Source organism: Callospermophilus lateralis, chromosome 11 (genome assembly GCF_048772815.1).
Source record: "Callospermophilus lateralis isolate mCalLat2 chromosome 11, mCalLat2.hap1, whole genome shotgun sequence".
Taxonomy (NCBI): domain Eukaryota; kingdom Metazoa; phylum Chordata; class Mammalia; order Rodentia; family Sciuridae; genus Callospermophilus; species Callospermophilus lateralis.
The window spans coordinates 39,427,185-39,450,940 of NC_135315.1; the positions used below are offsets into that span (position 1 = coordinate 39,427,185).

General features: G+C 38.3%; 1 protein-coding gene across 2 annotated transcripts in view; it reads left to right on the forward strand.

The window, feature by feature from the left end:
* Myo1d (myosin ID) overlaps positions 1 to 23,756 on the forward strand; it is a 308,773-nt gene that overhangs the window by 135,219 nt on the left and 149,798 nt on the right. The gene's annotated exons all lie outside the window — the stretch shown is intronic.

The following is a 23,756-nucleotide window of genomic DNA, read 5'->3' on the forward strand; positions in this document are numbered from 1 at the left end:
GATTGGTACTTTCTCCATATACATAAAGGTGAAATTCCCCTTGGTATGTTTATACATGTATATAACATGATTTTGTTAAATTCATTCCATATTTCTTCCCCTTTCCCTCTTTCCTACCTCCCTCTCCTTCTCCTCCTGCTCACTCCTCTGATCATCCCTGTATCTTTATGATATCCTCTCCCCTCCCCCGCTGCTCTCTTTCCCTAATTTTGCTCTAGCTTCCATATATGAGACAAAACATCCGACCCTTGATTTTCTGAGTCTGGCTTACTTTACTTAGCATGATTTGCTCCGTTTCCATTCATTTACCAGCAAATGCCATTATTTCATACTCCTTTATGGATGAATAAAACTCCATTGTGTGTATGTTCCACATTTTCTTGATCCATTCATCTGTTGACGGGCATCTGGGTTGATTCCATAATTTGTCTATTATGAATTGTGCTGCCATAAACATTGAAGTGGCTGTATCACTATAGCATGCTGATTTTGGCTCTTAAAGGGTTTTTTTTTTTTTTTTTATCTTGTAATTCAGAAATTTTGCCAACATGCTTGTGATCACCGCCCTCACCCATCATTACCCCACCACCACTCTTGACCTCACTTTATGAACTTGTACCTATGGTCATTGAGCTGTGCAAGGCCCCCTTCTCATTTTATTCACGCATTCATTCTTTTTATTGTTCCGTGGCCTTTCTTATAGCTTCCATGTGTACTATTTTATTACAAAAAAAAAATTCTATATGTGTATTTGTTAATCAGCCTTGTGTTGCGGTAACCAAAATACCTGACAACAACAATTTAGAGGAGAAAAGGTTTAATTTGGCTCGTAATTTCTAGTTCTCAGTTCAAAGTCAGCCAACTCCATTGCTGTGGGTTTGAGGTGAGTCAGAACATCATGGTGGAAAAGCATGGCAGAGGAAAGCTGCTCAGCTTGTGGATGCTGGGAAGCAGAGAGGAGGAGGTGCTGGGGAGAATCCAGCATCAGCGCTGGGGTCCTCTTCAGAAGGACTGCCCATTTACACAACCACCAGCTGCTTCTGAGGGTTCCCGTATGCCCACATCCCTAACCCATGTGATACTTCCCCCTGAATTGTATCAGGTAACTGGTATAATGATGTCTCACTATTTTATTTTGTTTTGCTACTACTAAATTATTATTGAATTGGAGCGTTTCCATTAAATGCTTGTTTGCTTCTGGGGATTTCCTGTAAACTGCCCTTTGTATCCTTTGCCCATTTTTCTACTGGAGTCGGCATTTTCTTGTTGATTACCAGGAATTCCTTGAATAGTCTAGATAGTAACCTTGTTTTTGCTTTAAACATTATAAATATGTTCTCCTATCTTGTAGGCATTCAAATGAACTTTATCCATAATATGCTTTGTTGAACAAAATCCTCAAATTTTACATCATCAGACTCTTTCTTTGAACTATATAGTTTTACCTTTTACATTTCAGTCTTACACCATTTAAAATCTACCTATAAATATAATTTCATATAGGGATCCAGTTTTTTTATTTTCCTCTATGTAGTTAGCCAATCTTCTCATCTACTAGACCGCCTGTCCTATTTCATTGTTTTGTTTTTTGAGAGAGTGTGTATATGTCCCCCTTTTGTCACTTGTTTATATATTTATATACATATATGAGAAGGGAGGGAGAGAGTGTGTGTGTATTGTGTGTGTCAGAGAGGGCTATTCTGTTCCATTTTTCTATTTGCCCATCTTGCATTAATGCCATACATTTTGTCATAGTATGCCTTCTTGTATGGTAGGATAAATCCATTGCCTCTACTTTTCTTTATTAAAATGGATTAACCTACACATAGACCTCTATCCTGCAATGGAAATTTTAATATATAAGAAGTTCATTAAATGCAGTAATTTTTATTAATTGCATTTTTTATATTGCTTTTGTTCAGTTCTGGTTTTCTTTCTTGAGAATACTCATGAATTTGTAAGTTGGGTCTGTTTTTTGTCTACTACAATGAATTATTTTCATGCATCTGTCCTCTATCAGGTGCTAACTTGTGATGGTTTTGTTCTTTTCAGATCTGATACTGTTGTTTTTTTCTTTGAACATACCTAAGACGTTGAGTCAAGCTCAGATTCAGGCCACAAACCCAGGTGATCGAGTTGGTGACCGTCACACACTGTAGCTATTAATAGTATCCCAGGCACTCTCAAAGTGTTCCAGTATGGGTAATGGACCGCGTCGTCACTCTCTGTGGAACTCACTCCCTGTCCACTTGGTGTCTAGTAGATTCTTCTTCCCAAACATACAGTGGCGGTTTTTCCACCTCTTTCACAGTGGTCAGTGTGCCACAGACTTTTGTCTGTTACATCTCTGCTGGCCAAGGACGGGGTCTGCCACTCCCCTTCCAGCTCACAGCCCATCTCAGACCTGAAAAAATACACTCGGGCTCTGCCTCTACCTCTCTCAGCCCCCTCTGATAGCCCTTGGCTTCTAGAAATGCAGCATGCCGTTACACATCCCTGCCTCTGCTTTCTTTCCAGTGAGAAGTTGCACTCTAGCTAGGAAAGAAAGATCCGAGAGGGGAAGGGACAGTTGCTTCATAAACCATTAGCCTTGCAGGGAAGGGAAGCTGTCCCGTCTTCTATGGCAGATAGGTCTCATGTTTCTCATTCATAAGGCAGTGGAGCAGGGAATAGTGTCTCCCTCCCTGGTCTCAGACCATTCTAGAACTTGATATAGGCAATCTATTGATGATGTCCACAAGCCATAAAAATCATGGGAATTCCTCCCAGTTTCTAGAAATAGATTCTCTGTCACCTAACCTGCCATGCCATGTGTGTTTTTTCCTCCTTCTGTATCCTCACAGGACTTGAGTAGGAAGTTAAGAGAGGGAGGCAGCATCAGGAACTGCTGAGGGGTTTTGTTTTTTGTTTTGGTGGTTTTTTATGTGTTTTATTTGCTTGTGGTACTGAGGATTGAACCTAGGGGCACTCTACCACTGAATTACATCCCCAACTCCCACCCCTTTTTGTTTTTCCTTTGAGGCAGGGTCTTGCTAAATTGCAAGCCATAAGATTACAAGGTTAACCTTGACCTTGCAATCTTCCTGCCTCAGTTGCTGGAATTATGGGTGTGCACCACCACACCTGGCGGGAGCTGCTGTTTTAAACAAGAATCTCCAACGACTGATTTTTATTTCCTTCTTAAATAAAAATGGCTTTATTTTTTCTGATTATATAAATAGTGTATGCATATTGTAAAAACAAATTCAGGGCTAGGGATGTGACTCAGTGGTCGAACTTTTACCTGGTATAGACCAGGCCCTGATTTCCATCCCTCTCCCCTCAAACACACAAATCCAAACCATCCAAAAATAAATAAATAAATAAAGGAAGAGGTGAAAGATCACTTAAAATCCCACATAATGAAATATGTCTTGTCTTAATATAGCAGTGACCACTTCCCCCACCACTGCCCCTCCCAGTGCTGGGGATTGAATCTAGCATGCTGGGCAATTGCTCCACTATTTAGCTATACCCCAGCCCCACCATCCTTTTTGATACCTTTCTGGGCATATTTATAAGCACACATATTGAAAAAAATGTGATCACAGTTCCTATGATGATTCTCTTATGATCATCATTCTCTTTTCCTACAATATTCTGTTATTCTCTTTTTTCCTGCACATTTTCTTCCTCTGCCCACCTCTCTTCCCCCATGCTGTGTCAAGGGTCCTCAGAACCACCCCCAGTTTCAGTGATTCACTAGAAGGACTTACAACTCAGCATAGAGTTGTACTGATAAGTAAAGTTCATTGTAGCCAAGGATGCAAAGCAAAATCAGCAAAGGGAAACGGCACCTGGTGGGAAGTCCAGAGGAAACCAGGAGCTAGCTTCTAAGAGTTCCCTCCTGTAGAGCTACAGAAGCAATTCCTCCAGAAGTGAGGAGGGACTGCACAAGCCAGGTGGTCTCCAGGGGAGCCCATTAGAGAGAGTGCTCAGTGTTTTCTATTGGGGGCTGGTAACGTAGGCACCCTCTGCCTAGCCCCCACCCAAATTCCAGACTCCCATAAGGAAGTCGGGCATTGAGCACCAACTGTATTGTTTATACAAGCAGTTTAAGCACAGGGGGGTCACTCTTATTATGTCCATGTAGGCAGCTGTTTGCCAGCGTCTCCCAGACACCAGCCGCTCAGCAGGCCTCTCTAAGAATGGCTGCCTCAGACCTGCAACATTCACTCCTTTCTGGGCACCCCCACAGGGTTCCCATAGACCTCCTATCCACACAGCCCTCCAGCCAGGGGCCTTCATTTCTATGCCTGGATTCCCAGAGGTGTCCTTGTGGAGTTGAAGGGTATGGGTGGGTGTTTAATCATAATGATTCACATATTTCTACCCACAATGTAAACAAACGCTCTTTTCTCTAAATTTCCAATGACAGTGGCTTTTACCAAGCATTTGAAGTTTTTCCATTCTGAAATAAGATGACAAATGGCATCTTATTTCTACTTTAAATTTTTATTTCCATGGCCACTAGTGAGGGCATGCTTTTGGCCTTTCAGATTCCTTCTCCTGTTGTCGATTTATTCATATCTGTGGCCCATTTTTCTCCTGGGTTGTCTTTTTCCTATAAATTTTGGGAGTTCTCTGTATATATTGTATTAATTTTGTGTGTTGCAATTAGTTCATTAAAGTGATTTGTCATTTGGCTATTCATGGTATACTCTTCTATGTGAAGTTTTTCACTGTAAATATAATGAAAAATGTCTTATTTTTCCAAGTATAGCTTTTAGAGTTCTACAAAAAAAAAAAAAAAAAAAAAACATGAATCTGTAATTTATTTTTGTACATGGTGTGATATGGGGACTCAACTTTATTTTTTTCTAGGTGAATAACTAGCTGTTTAAATATCGTTTATTTAAAAATTCCTCTTTTCTCCAATAACTTTAAATTTTACCTTTGTCCAATGTTGATTTTGCATATGTATGTGATCTATTCCAGGACTCACTGTTGTATTCAGCAGTGTGTTCCTATGCCAGTATCACACCGTGTTTAATATAGTACATAATAGATTTTAATCTCTAGGAACCTAGCTCACAGCATATTTGCATACGTTTTCTGCACCTTATTGGAGATTTAGTAGCAGGTTGTAAGAGGCAGACTCAAAAATGTTGACTAAAACCATAACCTCCAAAATTGGTTTTTGTTAAACAGATAAACTGCATAGTCACAAAGAAAGGTTGTAGAAGAGATACAAACTGTTATTTTTCAATTCATAAAAACAAGTATAGTTCTCCACTGTCGTTTAAACCATTACCTACTCAATATCAAGAATTATAGGTAATCCGTTGAGTGCATCTTGTTTCCTTTTATTTACTTGATCAGGGCTGATGTTGTAGGAAGTTTATGAAATTACTGGAAATATCATTTTTTAATTTTAACTTATTTATTTGTTCTAATCAGTTACATATGACAGCAGACTGCTCTTTAATTCATTACACACAAAGGCAGCACAATTTTTGACTTCTCTGATTGTACCCAAAGTAGGGTAATGCCATTCATGCAATCATACATGTACCTAAGGTAATGATGTCCATTCTTATTTTGGAAATATCATTTTTTACAAATCTAGACTTCAAAGACTTTTATTGGTTTTGTAATACTAAAGTGTTGACAATATAAATAAGTTCATGTAAAAATAAGAAATGTAATTTTTATTTTAAATATAATTTTATTTTATATTAAATTTAAATCATTATCATGTCATTGTTGTGTAGTATTTGGGTTGTGTCTGCTCTCCTGGTGCTGTAAGCATTTCCAATGCTTCACTCTAACAGGTCTCATTACAGCGCACATCTGTTTACTTAGACCAGTGCCTGGCGCATACTCAGAGTGCAGTAAATGTTAGCTCTTCTTATTACAGCCAGTACTGCTGTTACTATTAGGCATTTGTACATATCCTTGATTATTTTTTGGAATAAATTTTCAGAAATGAAATTGTTGTTTTAAAATATGGGTATTTTTAAGATATTTTTATATCCACTTTCAAATGGACCCCAGAAAGATTGTACCAATCTACATTCCCATCAACTAATACATGAAAGAGCTGTCTCACTGAAGCACTCTCATTCTGAATGACCTAAAATCCTGTATGTTTTACCTGAATATTGAAAAATGCATTTTGTAAAAAGCCCCAGTCATAGTATACTCATCTATGCAACATTGAATTTTTAAAAATCTATGTTTTGTAGTCTTCAGTATGTGACACAGGAAGGGCCTTGGCCTCTCATCTACACCATTATAAGGAATAATTACATTCTCAGAGATATAATCAAAACTGTGTGGTCCAAAATGGTCAAAGTAATGACATGATGACCAGTTAAGATCTCTATAGTCAATTATAAATGCTCTTCAACAAAGGGCTATGTCTTAGTCAGCTTTCCATCACCAAAATGAAATATCTGAGATAATCTACTCAGAAGAAAAAAAATCATTTTGGCTCAGAGCTTTGGAAGTTGCAGTCCATGAACAATTGACCCCATTATTTGGGGCTTGTAGCAAGAAAACACATCGTTGCAGGACCTTGTGGTGCAACAAAACCCCTGAGCTAGTCAGCCAGGAAAAGAGAAAGGAGGCCAAGGTCCTACAGTTCCCTTCAAGGGCACCTTTCCAGTGATAAAGGACCTGCCACTAGGCCCAGCCTTTCAAAGGCTCCACCATTTCCCCATAGTGCCACTCTGGAGAATAAGCCTTTAACGAGGGCTTTTGGGGATACTCAGCATTCAAACTGTAGCAGGCTAACTACCCCCCAGGTAGTCAAGAAACACTCTTCCAGCCTATCAACCTATCCAAATTTGTGGTTAATGGTCACACAAAAAAATAAACTTTCCCAGTAGTTTTCCATCTCCCTTTGAGAATTTATCCTTAATAACTAACCTTATATGACAGTTTTGATCTTTTCCTATGATTCCTTAGAATGAGAATATTCTCAGAATGAGAATTCTAAGAATTCTCTGAGAATTCTAAGAATTTAAGACCCTTCCTGTGTCATTCTAAGAATTTGTTGAAGGAATTTTTTTTTTTTTTTTTGACAGTTTGCCTATTCCATTCTTCTTCCAAAACAACAAAATATCTTAGACTAATTGGACACAATATCAGAGAATCGTGACTCTTGGTGATGTACTGGGTGCAGCATTTTCATTAAAAATCAGTTCATCGTTAACTAGTAGTTAAAAGCTCAAATTATAGTCTTCTTTTAGGATTTCCTCAACAATGCAAAAAAAATGCATTCTATTGTTTGAGAATATAATACAAGGAGATAAACAAGAAATGAAAAGCCAGGCCCAAGTTGGAGAAGAAAAAAAAAAAAAATGCTGAAACAACAAAATTAACTTGCGTGGATTTATGTCACCACACACTGAGTAACAGTTGTCATTCACTTCAACTCAGCTCTGGGTTTACTCCTGAACCAACTGTATGCTTGACTCCTCACTGAACACCTCCTTGCTTAAAGCTGCAGTTTCAAAACCTTTAATTTCTTCAGTTCTCCAGAGTGGGACTACTTGGAGACCACAGAACCTTTGAAAGGCTGGACCTATTGGGAGGGCCTTGGAGGAAATGTGGGATCCTGGCCCCTTCTTCTTTCTCTCTCTCCCTGGCTGACAGGGAGATCTCTACCAAGAGATCCCACCACGATGTGCTTTCTTACAACAGGCCCAAAATAATGGGATCAGTTGTTCCTGAACCACAACCTCCATAACTATGAGCCAAAATAAACCTTTTTTAAAATAAATGGATTATCTCAAGTATTTCATTCCAGTGAAGGAAAGCTAATGCATAGCCCTTTCTTTAAAGAGCATCTATAATTGGTTATAAAAATCTTAATTGGTCACCATGTTATGTGTTTGGACCAGTTCAGATCACACAGCTTTGATTCTAACTCTGGGGATGGAATTAGTCCTTCCAGTGTGTCATGATATAGATGAGAGATCAAGACCCTTCCTGTGTCGTATACTGAAGTCTTCTAAACATATAAATTCTTTATTAAAATAGTATAGTATTGAAAGTCTTTACATTTTTTTCTTCCAAGCAAATTGTGGGTGCCCTAGAATAACCCGTATAACTCACGAATTCCGTAGCAGCAAGATCTGCCAACCCTTTTGAAATTTTAATCATGTGACCCCTGTCCTGCCCCACACCCCATGGTATGAGTTTTCTGGTTTTTATTTCAGTCCTAAACATGGCTTGCAGCTTGTAGCCCCCATGACATGACGAACTGTGAGGTCCACTGTCAAGTTTAAATCTAAAGGAAGCTGGCAGTCTTTTACTGTAGTTGTATGAAATTACGTACATGTCTTTATAGGAAATAACAGAAATCACTTTTTATAAAGGTTCATACACTTTGGTCACCTAGGGTCAGTTGTTGCTCTGAATTTTATTTTTGCTTGTCAAATGACCTCTCCTGATTAGAAGAGGGTCACGGTTTGACGACAAGGTCATAGCAGAGTTGATGCAATTGCAAAAGCAGGATAGGGTGAAGAGAGCCAGAAGTGGAAAAGAATCTAAGTCTGTGGAAAAACAGGAAAGGAAAAAGGATATGAAAGGGAAAGGCTGAGAAAGGAGAAAAAGAGCCTCCAGTTAGTGGAATAAGATAATTAAAATGTGTGCTAAAATTATGCATGATTATTTCTAACTACGTGGAGTTGAACATGGAATTGTAAAAGGGATGCATATAATTGGCACTCCACTAGCAAAGTAATATTGTGAAAATAGTATGCAAAATGGGATGCCTGATTTTATCAGTCAATCCACCGTGCATGTATGATGTGTACACATGTAATATGCACACTGTGTGCGTGTGTTTGTGTACTGTGTATGATAGTAGTTAAGGAAGTAACAGAAGTATCCAATGTCCTTTTCAAGATGGTCCATGGGAAAGTTTCTCTCTATTCCTCTGTCGGGATCAGCTGTAATTCTTCTTTGCCTCTACCCTCAAATTGCCAGTCATGGGACAGGGACAGGCTGCTGCACAGCCTCCTTGTGAAACTTTCTTGAGTGCTGATATCAGACCATCTTGAAATGTTCCTGTGATTAATGGGAATGGTGGCTTATGCTTCCACAGGATGTGGCTGAGATAGATACACTTGAACACGTTAGGTGGTATCCACCTATCCCAGATGTTTGAAGAATACTTTCAAATTCAAGAATAGATATCGAATCGCATTTAAGCAGATATCAAGATACTCAGGTGATTTTTTTTTCTTTAGTTACCAATACAGAGAATACTACTGATCCAGTAGCAATATTATGTCTGCCTCAATAAGATAGCATGGAACTTTTCCTTTTATTCTTAATGACAGTCTAAATAGCACTGGAGTTGATCTGCTCAGGTTGAATCCCCTTGGGTCACCATGTGGAAGGAGCATTGTTGGAGCATACCTCTTCAACAACTTTTCTCTTGTTCTTCTTGATGTGTTTTTGTTTTGTGTCTGTCATAGGATCTGTATTGGTAATTTATATTTTTCTAGAATGTCATGCATGTTCTCAAACTGAACTGAATGACACCGAAAAAGGTGTTCTCTTAAGCTTCTTCCCCTTCCCTTTGTGTCTGTGGCGATTTCACCTATGCTTACTCTTTTTTTTTCCCTTTGTCAGCTGTAATTAATGGTGCATTTATTATTTTTTTCTCAGCACACTAGTTCTCCAGTTTGCTTTCATGTTTATTTTTCTTTTAATCTTCATCAATTCCTTTTAACATAAGGAGCAGAAATAAAGAAGAGATTGTCTTTCTCTAATTTATTTTATGTTTACAAATAATGGACTGAATTTGTTCTGAGATCTGCTTTTGCTGAATCTAGAACATTACATACCATATAGTTTATGTTTAGGTTTCCTCTTTTCTCAAAATCTGTTTAAAATTTTTTAAAAATCATTTTCAGGTGATGTATGTTCAGTTGTACTTTCTAGTTTTATTATTATTTTTTAGTTTTGTAACTTTATGATCACTTTATGCTTTATGGTATACTTTCTAGAATTTATTAAAGTTACTTTGAGACTTGGTATATAGTCATTTTTGTGAAGTAAAAGATTATATATTTTCATCATGTAGAAGATAATATATTTTCTTCATTGAATATTTTTATTATGAAAACTGAATATTCATATAAGTAGAAAGAAAATAATATCATCCATGAATACTCATGATCCTATCACCCAGATATAAAGATTAACAACATTTTGCCATTCTTATCCATGTTAATTGTGTATGGTTTGGTTAGTTTTTTAAAAGTTTACCCCTCACACATCAGATACAGCACTAATATTTAGGGTATATAAAGAATTCTAAAAGCTAAGCACCAAAAAAAAAAAAAAAAAATTACCCAATTAATAAATGGGCCAAGGATATGAACAGACTGTATCCTCAATCAATCAACAAATATATAAAAAAAATTCATCATCTCTAGCAATTAGAGAAATGCAGATCAAAACTACTCTTAAGGGGCTGGGGATGTGGCTCAAGCCATAGCGCGCTCACCTGGCATGTGTGCGGCCCGGGTTCAATCGTCAGCACCACATACAAACAAAGATGCTGTGTCCGCCGAAAACTGAAAAGTAAATATTAAAAAAAAAAAACAAAAAAAAACTACTCTTAAGATATCATCTCACTCCAGTCAGAATGGCAGCTATTATGAAGATAAATAATAATAAGTGTTGGCGAGGATGTGGGGAAAAGGTATACTCATATATTGCTGGTGGGACTGCAAATTGGTACAGCCAATATGGAAAGCAGTATGGAGATTCCTTGGAAAACTGGGAATGGAACCACCATTTGACCCAGCTATTCCACTCCTTGGTCTGTACTCAAAGGACTTAAAAACAGCATACTACAGGGACACAGTCACATCAGTGTTTATAGCAGCACGATCCATAATAGCTAAACTGTGGAACCAACCTAGATGCCCCTCAATAGAAGAGTAGATTAATAAAAATGTGGCAAATATACACAATGGAATATTACTCAGCAACAGAGAATAAAATCATAGCATTTGCAGGTAAATGGATGGCATTTGAGAAGATAATGCTAAGTGAAGTTAGCCAATCCCCCCAAAACAAATGCCAAATGTTTTCTCTGAATTAAGGAGGCTGACTCATAGTGGAGTAGGGAGGAGGAACATGGGGGGAATAGATGAACTCTAGACAGGGTAGAGGGGTAGGAGGGGAAGGGAGGGGGCAGGGGGTTAGCAAAGATGGTGGAATGTAATGGACATCATTATAAGTACAGGTATGAAGACACGAATTGGTGTGAACATAATTTATATTCAACCAGAGATATGAAAAATTGTGGTGTATATGTGTAATAAGAATTGTAATGAATTCCGCTGACATTTATTTTTAAAAAATCAACTAAAAATTTTTTTTAATTAAAAATACTTTTTAAAAAAGGAAATCCCAGGTATTTTATCATTTCACTCTTGAATGTCAATATAATTTCTACAGATAGATATTTCTAACAGATACCTACATAGTCCTATTGAAAAAGACTTTATACCATTATCATGCCTTATAAAATTAATAATTCCTTATCGTTATTTAATACATAGCCTATTGGTTGTTCCTAGTTGACTAGGAGTTATGTCTTCACAGATGGCCAGGGACAGCTATAGCTCCATTGAGAAAGGAACACACTGGTCTTCCTCACAGTACAATGTCCACACCAGGGCAAGGCCCCTGTCTGTCAGTCACACAGCTCTCAGTTGGATTGGGGTTTTGTTCAAATGTATTTCAGAAACTTGATATTAATTAATAATATTATTAACCATGATTGTCTTTGGCACATCCTTTTATTCTTTAAAATTGTGTGTTTTAAAGGTGACTCATGTATCACAAAGCCGTGGTTGCTTTACTTTAATTAACAATTCACATTATTTGTATGTCCTTATTGTTTATTTTTTTTAATTTGCACATTACATTCTTTTTTCTTTTTTTAACATTTATTTATTTTTTAGGTGTAGTTACACACAATACCTTTATTTATATGTGGTGCTGAGAATCGAACCCAGGGTCTCACACATGCTAGGCGAGCGCTCAATCACTGAGCCACAACTCCAGCCCCTCTTTTATTAAATATTTTATTTTATTTGTAGTTGGACACAATACATTTATTTTATTTATTTATTTTTATGTGGTGCTGAGGATCGAACCCAGAACCTCGCACGTGTTAGGTGAGTGCTATACCACTGAGCCACAGCCCCAGCCCCTGCACATTCATTGTTATTGCTAGACTGTATTATAGCCCCACTCACAAGATGGAGCTCATGAGGGAGCTCAGTAGAAATCAAAGTAATAAATTCTGAAACTGAGAATAATAACGTAATTGTTAAGTAGTCTGAAGGTTAATACATAGTCATTAATTTTGTAAACTAACCAAAAGTGTGAGTAGAATCATTATCTAAATATAGTTCTTATTGGTTTTGTAATTCATTGGCTCCTATTCCCAAATGTATTGTTTATTGTGAAATTTCGTCTAATAGAGCTATGAAGCTTTCACACCATTTTCAAATATAGCACAGCAACTTCTTTGTGAAATCAGTCAACTTTTTAATTTTGTAAACTAAAAGCAGAATAATTATTTCCCATGTAAAATTATTTTGCTCTCAAACTAAAAAATAAAAAACCTAAAGTGAGAGCTAATATTCATTGAGTGAAAAGCCTCATTCTGGTTACTTTATGATATTAACTAAATCAACAAGAACCTTAGGTGCTGGTGTAGATTATTATTTCCACATAATAGATAAGGGAACTAAGGCCACGGGCAGTTAAGTAATGAGACAGAGGTCACATGCAGATGTTGCAGAGCTGGGGTCTGAACCTGGCAGTCCTGCCTCCCCCACACACCCCTGACCACCATAGTGCAGCACCCAGGAAGCACTTCTCAGAGGAGGGACAGGTATGACTCACACTCTGGCAGAAAAGTTTGGGAAACCAGCCACAAAGGTGATAACAGCATCATGCTCAGAGAGAATGCAGGCTGAGATTTGTCAAATTCCTTCACTGAACGGCCATGGTGGACATCTAATGATATCTGAGTCTGATAATGTCAAACAAGCAGAGAAGGAGATAATTTTCATACAATTGGAAGAAAACACTGATGTTCAAAGCATGAATCAGCTCTGGACATGTGTACAGCAATGAAAAGCGGTCAGCCATGCTCAGCTTCTTACTAAGAATGTGTGCTCCTGGAGAAGAGATTTCCTTTTGCTTTGCTAGAAGTGATTTTCAAGCCAGGAGCAGGGTAGGTAAGTTGGATCCACCTGACAAAGCACAAGCTGAATTACAGGAAGAGGAGTCGCCGCAATGCCAGTCCATTCCAGCTGAGTGCTGAAAGAAAGAAAAGTGTACCTCTAATCAGATGGTGGCCATTGTCTACATCTTTTCAGTAGCTGTGAGAAGAAGCAGGCAGCAGGTGTGTTCTTTACAACATTGCAATATGTGGCCATACTAGAGAAAGTGCTCACATGTATTTTATTTTTTTTTTTCAGTCCTAGGGATTGAACCTAGGGGCATCTACTACTGAGCCACACATCCCTAACCCTTTTTATTTATTTTTGAGATGGGTCTTGCCAAATTGCTGAGGCTAGCCTTGATCTTGCTATCTTCCTGCCTTAGTCTCCTGAGTAGCTGGGATTACAACCTGTGTGCCAGCACATCCAGCCTCATATGCATTTTTAAATGAGTAATGAACATGGATTTATTTGTTATTACTGAATGAGGACCCTGAAATGAACAAGGTCAGGTTCCACCCAGAAGAAGCTAACCATCCAGTTAGGAGGGAGATGTGTTAGGTCTCAAACCAGCAAAATGGAGTAATTGTGATGCTCTGAGATAGGAGTCACTGCCTTGTGGGCTTCTAGCTGAGCTGGGAAGAGAAAACTTTCTGGAAAAAGAAGAGCCAAAAACTTCACCAGAATCTGAACTCTGTTAGTCACGATGTACTTGAAAATACATTTACAGGGAGAGCCAGGTGCAATGAATAGCACATGCCTGTAATCCCAGCTACTCAGGAGGCTGAGGCAGAAGGATCACAACTTCAGGGCCAGCCTGGGCAACTTAGCAAGACCCTTTCTCAAAAAATAAAAAGGGGGGGCTGGGGATGTGGCTCAAGCGGTAGCGCGCTCGCCTGGCATGCGTTCGGCCCGGGTTCGATCCTCAGCACCACATACAAACAAAGATGTGCCTGCCGAAAAACTAAAAAATAAATATTAAAAAAAAAAATTCTCTCTCACTCTCTCTCTCTCCACTCTCTCTTTAAAAAAATAAAAAATAAAAAAATAAAAAGGACTGAGGATGGAGCTCAGCAGTAAAGCACCCCTGGGTTCAATCCCTAGTACTGTAAAAAGGAAGAAAAAATAAACTTACAGGGAGAACAGAGCTTAATCTGCATTTTATAAATGATTTATACAGATCGAGCTCATTAGAGCTAGATCATCAAAGTTACAGTGGGTTAACTGTCACTATAAAAGTAATGGGTAAAAACACTTCCTATGACAAATATAGAGAAGAAAGTTTTCTACAAATATTTTCAAACTTTTTATCCATAACACACATTGACTATCCTAATGCTATTTTATTATTAAGTTAGCTTATGGTGTGGTGGTGCCCACCTGTCATCTCAGTGACTCAGGAACCTGATGCAAAAGGATCATAAGTGTGAGGCCAATCTCAGCAATTTAGGGAAACCCTGTCTCAAAATTTAAAAAAAAAAAAAAATTTAAAGGGCTGGGGATGGAGCTCAGCAGTAAAGTACACCTGGTTGCAATATCTAGTAACAGGAAAAGAAAAATAGTTATCTATTTACTTTCCTAATACCAGTCACTGTGCTTTTAAATGTTTTGTCATTCCACAAAATGCTTCAGTGAACGTTTTTCTTCGTGTTCTCTTGCTTGCAAGTGAATAAGTCTTTGGGGAGCAGCTGTTCTCAAATTTTGAGGACTCCAAAGCATTCCCCTTAGAAGATTCTATAAAATATAAAATATGCAAGCATGGATCATGTTGGCTATCTGAATGATGATATCACTGCTTGTGGTATAGTCTCTGGAAAACTCCACAGCAGACTTGTGAGAGGTTGAGAATTTAAAAAGCAAATAACCTGTTGTTCTTCTTATGAAATTAGTTTTGATTTTGAGGGTCTTTTGAAAAAAATCTCAGCAATGCTTAAGGTTCCCCAGACCACACTTTGAGAAATGCTGCAAATGCTCAATTATGGGGTTCATACATTTTAAATTCAATGAAGATTGCTCGATTGTTTTTCAAAATAATTGTACCAGTTTACACTTACCCAGTATGCACAAGGGTTTTTAATATCATTTGAATTGTCAAACTTTTTAATTGTGGCCAGTCTAATAATATTGATCCCTAAGTCTGACCTTTGCTTTCTTGTAAGCTCAGCTATGTCACATTTTTAGTAGCGAGAGGATTATCAGGTAATCTAGTCTACTGTTTTCCCACCTTCGTCCTCTGTGGAATTTGGGTGCAGGCTGTACAAGGTGGTCTCCCTACCACTGAGCTACACCTCCACCCTGTGCTGTGGAAGATTTAAGGGGGAAGTGATGTGGTCAATTAGTAGTTTTAAATTGACCTGTACCAAAGAGAGGTTAGAGGTTGACCTGTACTAAGACAGAGATTAGAGACTGGAAGCAGGGTGGCTAATGAAGAGCCTGTGGCTGTAATCTAGGAAAAGCTAGTGAAAGGGCCAAATTACAACTGTGGGAATTGAGATGGGGAGAAATTCGAGAATAGGTAGGAGATTAAATTAGCAGACCATGACAGTTGTGTAGATGAGGGGCTGATGAAAGGCACAGGTCAGTGGCTCCCAGGTTTCCAGCTCAGGGCCCTGAGTAACTGGTGTCACCAATAACTGAGATAGAGGTGGAAGGGGCAGAGCATCCTTGGGAGACAGGAATGGTGTGGTAAGGTTCAGATGAGACATTGCCAGTGACGATGGTGAGCAAGCAGTTGGATGTGTGAGGAAGGATAGCAAAGGAAGCAGAAGATTCCAGAACATCCAACCAAACAAGGACTGCAAAGTGCTCAGTTAGTCGGACAATTAGGAGATAGTGCTAAAGTTGACCAGGCTACAGCATATGGAAGAAGAAATCCCAGGGCCTGGAATCCTCCAGCAAACAGCTGTTGAGCATTTATGAATTAATCATGAAAGTGAGAATAGGAATGGGGAAGGATGTATGTTAATGAAGAAACCAAGGAGGTTTGTCTTCTGTAACTGCTAGTAAATGTTGATTACTGAACATTGAAGCCTTACCCCTATGTTCATTACTAAGCCACGCTATTAAAGTAGCATTCCTGTGTACAAGTCATTGATTTTACTATTATGAAGAAATCGTCTGTTGATTTATAATACAAGCCAATAACCGATCCATTTAAATATTTGCACACATTGTAAAGCCCTTTTAGAATGATAAAAATGCATCAGCAAAAACTTAACATCAAAACGCTGGAACATTCTTCCCCGCTACCCTCACCCCCCATCTCCCATTTTCCTTCTCCCACCCAATCAGTGAATAAAAAGATAAAAGCATATTTAGAAAATAATGGTGACATGTCAAAAATAATTTGTTTCTTATGTATCTGCTTTTGGATGCTGCCAGTAAGTACCCACTGCCACCCTTCCCCAGCCCACTCCCCCCACCCCGAGTTGGAAACAGATGATTTGCTCTCCTGAAAGAGCAGCAAATCCGTTGCCTGGGTGATATCTCATTACTAAGGCAACCAATTTGGTGCATCAGTGTGAATCCCAATTTTAAAATGTAATTATGCCAAGATATGTACATATGCTTGAGATTTACTTAAAAGAAATCTGTTCGACTTTGGAAGGAAAACATTTTCTATGTTAGATGAAAGAAGAAGAAATGTTACTTTTATCCTTTTCTTGCCCAAATGTACCTTTCAGTTGAACCTCCCCTATTTAGTGAAATGGCCTGCAGTGGTTTCTCCCTCACCTCTTTTTTTTTTTTTTTTTTTTTAACTTGAGATGTTCCCTTTCCAAGACCCTTTTCTCTGGAGATCTGTCACTCATAACCCAACAGCTGTTGTCTCCATGACAACACTTTCTGGCCCCTGTAGGTGGTGGCAGGGAAAAGAAGGGAAGAAAAAAACACAGCTACATTTTTATTCCGAGTTTATTCTTTAATTGCCACAAGCTCAAGAGATTGACTCTTTGTAAGGAATTAATTAGTGAAAAGGAAGTGATTCAGCAAATAGATATTTACATTAAATTACAAAACTTCTGGACAATTCAGTGAGGAGTGCTATTCTAGACTCAAAAAAAAAAAAAAAAAAGATCTTGCAGATAAGATGTGTATAATCAAAAGTGTGCCTGGAAGAAGACGCTATCACAGCAGTAGCTAAAGGTGCACATAGCCAAGCCAAATAACGTACCCTTGAATCGCTGCTGAGCAATTCATTTTTGCTTTGTCCTCAACAGAAACTATTGTTTAAAAATTAAAAGGGTATGTTTGGGTGCAGGGAGAATTTGCTTTAATTACTAGCCTTATTAATGCCTATTTAATCATGAAATCCTTGCAACTCGTTAAATTTCTTATTTATTATAGCTGTCAGGAAGCTCTAGGCTCAGAATTACAGTGCAACCCAGGAGCCATCCTTAGTTTGGGATTTTCCAATATGACAGTTTCTCTTTCCCAGCTGCGCCCCTGCCTACGTGGCCTGCTGTCCTTGTTTTATACTTACTCTGGTAGTTTAGTTACCTGTGTAAATTTTGTTGTATGGGCCGGGAATGTGGCTCAGTGGTAGACACTTGCCTAGCATGTGTGAGGCCCTGGGTAGATCCCCAGCACCACATAAAGACAAACAAATAAAATAAAGGTATTGTGTCCATCTACAAATAAAAATATATTAAAAAAAAAAAAAAGGAGGGCCCAGCTTTCAGTTTTCTACCTCTTCCAACACAGCAATGTCATGCAATGAATTTTACATATATTGAAATATCACATTGGTACCCCATAAATATGTGCAATTTTCATGTTTTTATGTATCAGTTTAAAAATTAAATTTAAAAATGTTTACTCATCAATATCTTTGTTTAGTCAAAATCAGAATAAATAAGTGAATTTTTAGTGGCAAAAAAGGGGGGACATTTGATCTGAAGCTTTTAAAATTTTGTTGTTGTTGTTGTATACCCTCTCTAGTCTCTTTGGAAATAGTTAGGTAAAAATATTAAAAGCACAGATTAAGCTATTTTGAAATGGCCATGTACTGCTTAGTGAAAACACAGGCATTTAACATAAATATCACCCCCCCCCCAAAAAAAAGTGTTGCTTGTGGTTTGGGGTTTTTTGTTTTTTGTTTTTGTTTTTTGTTTTTTGTTTTTTTGCAGTGCTAGGGATGGAACCCAGGACCTCACACTTGTTAGGCAAATGCTCTGCTACCAAGTACATAGCTACCTCGAGAATGATTAAAACTGACTTTTCAGAAAAGAAAGGATTTTCTACAGTACATAATTTTATCACATAAAAGCTAAGAAAATGTAATAACTGAATTAGGTATATAATAGATGTGGTTTAAGTGTGAGGGCTACAGTGATAGGTTTATTTTATTTTATTTTTTTTACTATAGCAAATATATGTAACTAGTACCAAGAGATCTAAGTGTTTCAGAAATTTCTCATATTCTTTATCATGGCACATTTAAGAACATTTTGCTTGGGCTGGGCTATCAAATTTTGGTAACAAAAAATGTTTATGTAACATTCAACATGTTCTGAAAAATGTGTCATGATTTATTGCATATATGCAGACATCTGTTTCTCTTAATAAGGACCTATAATGGCTATAAGCAAGTGCAGATATGAATACTTTTAACATACAAGAGGTCCCTCCAAAGAAATGACATAAATACTTCATTAGAAATTTGAGTTAAAATAGAAATGATCCATCCATAAAAAATGGAAAATACTCAGAAACCATATTTTTACTTATCAAATACTCAGTTTTAAAAAAATGATACCAATATTACTGAGGATTTGTACACCACTGACATATAAGATCACACTGGCAAGAACTTCTAGGGGGTAGTTTGACAATGCATTTCCAAAAAAACAACCTAGAAATTATTGTTTGCCTATAATCCAGCAATTATATTTCTAAAGTAAGGAAATTACCAAGAATTTTCTTTGTAATATTTCTCTGCATGTACTGTCCTTGGGTATTTCAATATGAAAATAATGAAAACTCTTTAATGTTAAGAAACAAGTTATATAAATTGTGATACATCTACACAATCGAAAACTCTGTAGCCAAGTGATGGGGTACGCCTGTAATCCCAGTGGCTCGGGAGGTTGAGATAGGATTGGGAGTTCAAAGCTAGCTATGCAACTCAGTGAGACCCCATCTCTAAATAAAATATAAACCAGGGCAGGGGATGTGGCTCAGTGGTGGAGTGCCCCTGAGTTCAATCCCTGGTACTCCCCCAATAAAAAAAAAAAAAAAAAGAAAGAAAGAAAGAAAGAAAGCTCTGTAGCTATTAACAGTAACAATGTAAAAGAATTTAATAACATCAGAATTTTCAGAATTGTTCACCTTAAAGGTAAGTGGAAAATATATATTACAAAATAAATGTTCAATGTGGTTCCTTTTTAACCATATACTTAATTCTGGAAATGTCTGCACACATGTGTGCACACATACCCATTATAACTGAAGCAGAACTGATGAATCATTGGGGGGGGGGGGTATTGTTTATAACCAAAGAAAATTTAGGACTATTTTTATTCAGTGGTTTTTGTCAGAAAGTCTTAAGGTTACCAAAAAATCACTATCCAAATTTAGTACTATAATGAGAACCTGTATTTTTAAAGAAAATCTAATTTCAAAATAGGGTATTTACCAGTCAGCTGTCTTGAGTTAGTTTTATTGTATTTGCATGGATAGGAAACTCATGGAAAAATACAGTGTGACAAATATCATTGGGGAACTAAAAATATAATCAAGCATTTATAATTTAAATGCATGTTTACAGACAAAATATGTTATTCATGAGTTTATTGTACTTTAAACTTATAAGTAGATTATAAATAGGAACAGCATATAACTGTAGTCACATCATTTCATTCTAAAATTTTGAGACAGGTTTCATTATAAGGTCATACATATTTATTGCTGAAGTTTTTTAAAATTAAATAAGGTAACATCACCCATTACCTCACCACCAGAAGAGGACCACCATGTACATTTCTGAATATCCTATTCCAGTCTTTGTCCCACTCTCTCTCACACACATGGTTTTAAATATGAAAGCCACAGGCTGGCTGGGGTTGTGACTCAGTGGTAGAGCGCTCGCCTTGCACGTGCAAGACCCTGGGTTCAATCTTCAGCACCACATAAAAACAAATAAGTGTATAGTGTGTCCAATTACGACTAAAAAACAAATATTTAAAAAATAATAATCTGTCTTAAAAAGAAAGAAAGAAAGAAAGAAAGAAAGACAGCCACACTGTGTACACCGAGCTCAGGGGTTCCAGGGTGAGCATCAACAGCATCCTGGAGGTGGTCAGGCCTTGGCCCCAGTCCACTTCTGAATGCCCCTCCCTGCCTCCTTCCTTGAGTCCAGTCTGCAGGACATCTGAGCTGTCCTGAGGCTGCCCTCTGGTGAGAACCCTCCAGGCACCTACAAAATGAAAAGCAGCTCTTTGGCACTTGGCTCCCATCACACCTCCTGTCATATCCTAGGATGATCTTGTGGCTTTGTTTTTTACTGGACCCACTCACATTCCTGCTTTCCATCCGCGTGCTTTTGCACACGTCATTTGCCTCATTTTCAACATTCTTCAAATCAGATTCTACCTCTTACCAAAGTCCTCCAGCCAGACCAGTCCAATCACCTTTACCTCTTCTATTAGTTGTTGGTTGTATATGGCTCGGTGAGATGGCAAGTTCAGTGGAAGGCAGGAACCTGCTGTAGGTTTCAGGATTGGGTTTGTATAATGTTTTAAGTCACCCTCACTTGTTTAATCTGTAAATGACAGTGTTGGATGGGAGCACATCTATCATAATCAAGTATGAGCTGTACAGTAATTTGCTACTCATAAGGTATTGATTGTGAATTAAAAATAGGAGCTGATTCAGGGCTGTTTCTATAACATTTATACTTGCCTCCTTGAGTGGGTGAGGAGGGCACACCTGAGGGATTGTACATCCTGTATGTGTCTCTCCTGAGGAATGCCCTGGAAACTCAGGGTGGAGAACTTCTCAGAGTTCTAAAAACTCCTCAGCCCAAAAATTCCTGTTAGATTCTGTAACTTCTATAGTCTTTAACCTGTGTGTAAATCTTAGATCTTCTAGTAATTTTGCACATTTGCCGGATCTCTTCAAATAGGTTCCAAATTATTGAGGGAAGCCATATCTTAAATTTGTGTTCTACACAGGGTCCCCAACATATAGCCCAGTACATAGTGGTCCTGGGCAACATTTTATCAATAATACAGTTACATTATATGACTCAACACTAGGTAGTTCTGGATTTGTAAGTTTCTTAGTAACTAGGCTGTACAAAAAAGCAGAATTTTTGTGAAAATTTAATAGCTATTTACATGCATTTAAATAAGGTACCTTAATAATGCCAAGCAAATGGTGAAATTAGTGGTCACAAGAGTTATTCTCAACTGGGAAAGAAGACTGAAAATTTTAATTCAGCTCTCAGAGTTTAAGAGTCACTAACTTTTGGGTGATTTCTAGACTCTACTGCTATACTGCCCAACCACAGATAGTGCTTGGCTTTAGTTTCCAGTCCTGGCTCTGACACTTACAGGATGTACTTTTTTTTTCTTTTTTCCTTTTTTGTTCTCTGCACCTCAGTTTTGTCATCTGTAAAAAGGAGATAAAATAATACTTCAGAGAGTAGTTGTAATAGAGGAGTTAAGATGTTCAACAACATACTTCGGACACTCGTAAATACCGTGCAATGTATTTGCCGTTATTGTTAATACTGACGTTATTGGTTTGGGTTTGTAAACTGTTGCCACAATTATGCCAGAGACCGCCTGCATTAGTGCCCTAGGGCTGCTATGAAAACTCATTCCAAATATGGTGGCTTAAAGCAACAGAAATGTATTCTTTCACAGTCTGGAGGAAAGTTTGAAATCAGTTTGACAAGGTCAGAATCAAGATATTTAACAGGTCGGTGTTCTCTTCAGAGGCTGTGGGGGGCCCATGACTTCCCTCGCCCGCCTTCTGGCAGCGGCCAGCATCCCATGGCTTGTGGCTGCACCACTCCGGTGTCTGCCTCCATGGTCACAATGTCTTCTGCTCTGTTCAAATCTCCCACTGCCACCTCCTGAGGAGGATGTGTGTGACACAGTGGGGCACAGCCAGGTAATCCAGGATCATCTATCTATCTCAAGACCCTTAACTTAATCACTTCAAACTTTTTTTTTTTTTTAAAGAGAGAGTGAGAAAGGGAGAGAGAGAGAAAAAAATTTTTAATATTTATTTTTTAGTTATCGGCGGACACAACATCTTTGTTTGTATGTGGTGCTGAGGATCGAACCCGGGCTGCACGCATGCCAGGCGAGCGCGCTACCGCTTGAGCCACATCCCCAGCCCCACTTCAAACTTTTTTACCCTTTGAGATGACATTTATAGGTTTCAAGGTTTGGGAGGCGGACATCTTTTGGAGACCATTATTCCACCTACCAAACTAACCCAAATTTTAATGTAAAGGTCAGATTTTATTCCTTGCTCATGCATCTGTGGTTTGGCCAGTCTTGGCTGAGTTCAGGGTGGTTCCATTTGTTGCTCATTTTTCTGAAGTCAGTAGACCCCAAGGCCACGCCGTTCTTTTCATGGTAATGGCAGAAGCCCAAGAGGGTAAGGCTGACCACACAAGCAAATGTCATGTCATTTATATCCCATTGGCCAAAACAGTCACATCACAGAGTAATCCATGAAGGTCAAACGGGTCAAGGTGACTATTTGGTGGATCACAATATAACCTAGCACAGAATTCTTTGTAGATGACAGTAATTTAAAACAAAGTTAGCAACATACTTATTTGTGCTGGAAGATAATACAGAATGAAAAACAAAATTATACTGAGCATAGTGGCACACACCCACAATCCCAACTACTCAGGCTGGGATCCCAGGAGGCGGGAGGATCCAAGTTCCAAACCAGCCTACACAATTTAGTGAGACCCTGTCTCAAAAAAAATGAAGGACTAGGGATGTGGCTCAGTGGTAGAGTGCTCATCTAGCATGCACAAGGCACTGGGTTCAATCTCCAATATTGAAAAAATTTTAAAAAGAGCAAAGTTATTTAGTAATAGGACAGTTTTCTGTAATTCATATTGGATGGTAAGTCAAACAGCTCTATCTGTGGCCTTGATCTGGCCAAGTAAAGATATTCCTGAATATGAGAATCCGAGAAACCCTGTTCCATGTTTTTGTTTTTTGTTTTTTGTTTTTTACATAGGGAATAAGCCTCTCCAGACACAGTAGCTCTGAGATGCCTCTGGGCCACCTAGCTCCTGTCATCATAATATGATGACTCCACATAATATGAGACTCCAGAGTCCCTGGAGGTGTGAAAAAGAAGTGAGGGTGTCCTACCCCTTTTCAAGGACAGACTCCTGCTGGGTCACCTCTCCACAAGAGGAGGGACCTGGAGATGACCACACCTGCTGCAGTTAAGCCAGAGCTCCTCTATCTGCAGCATCTTCTCTCATCTCCTAGCCCATGAACTTGGGCAGCTAATTTA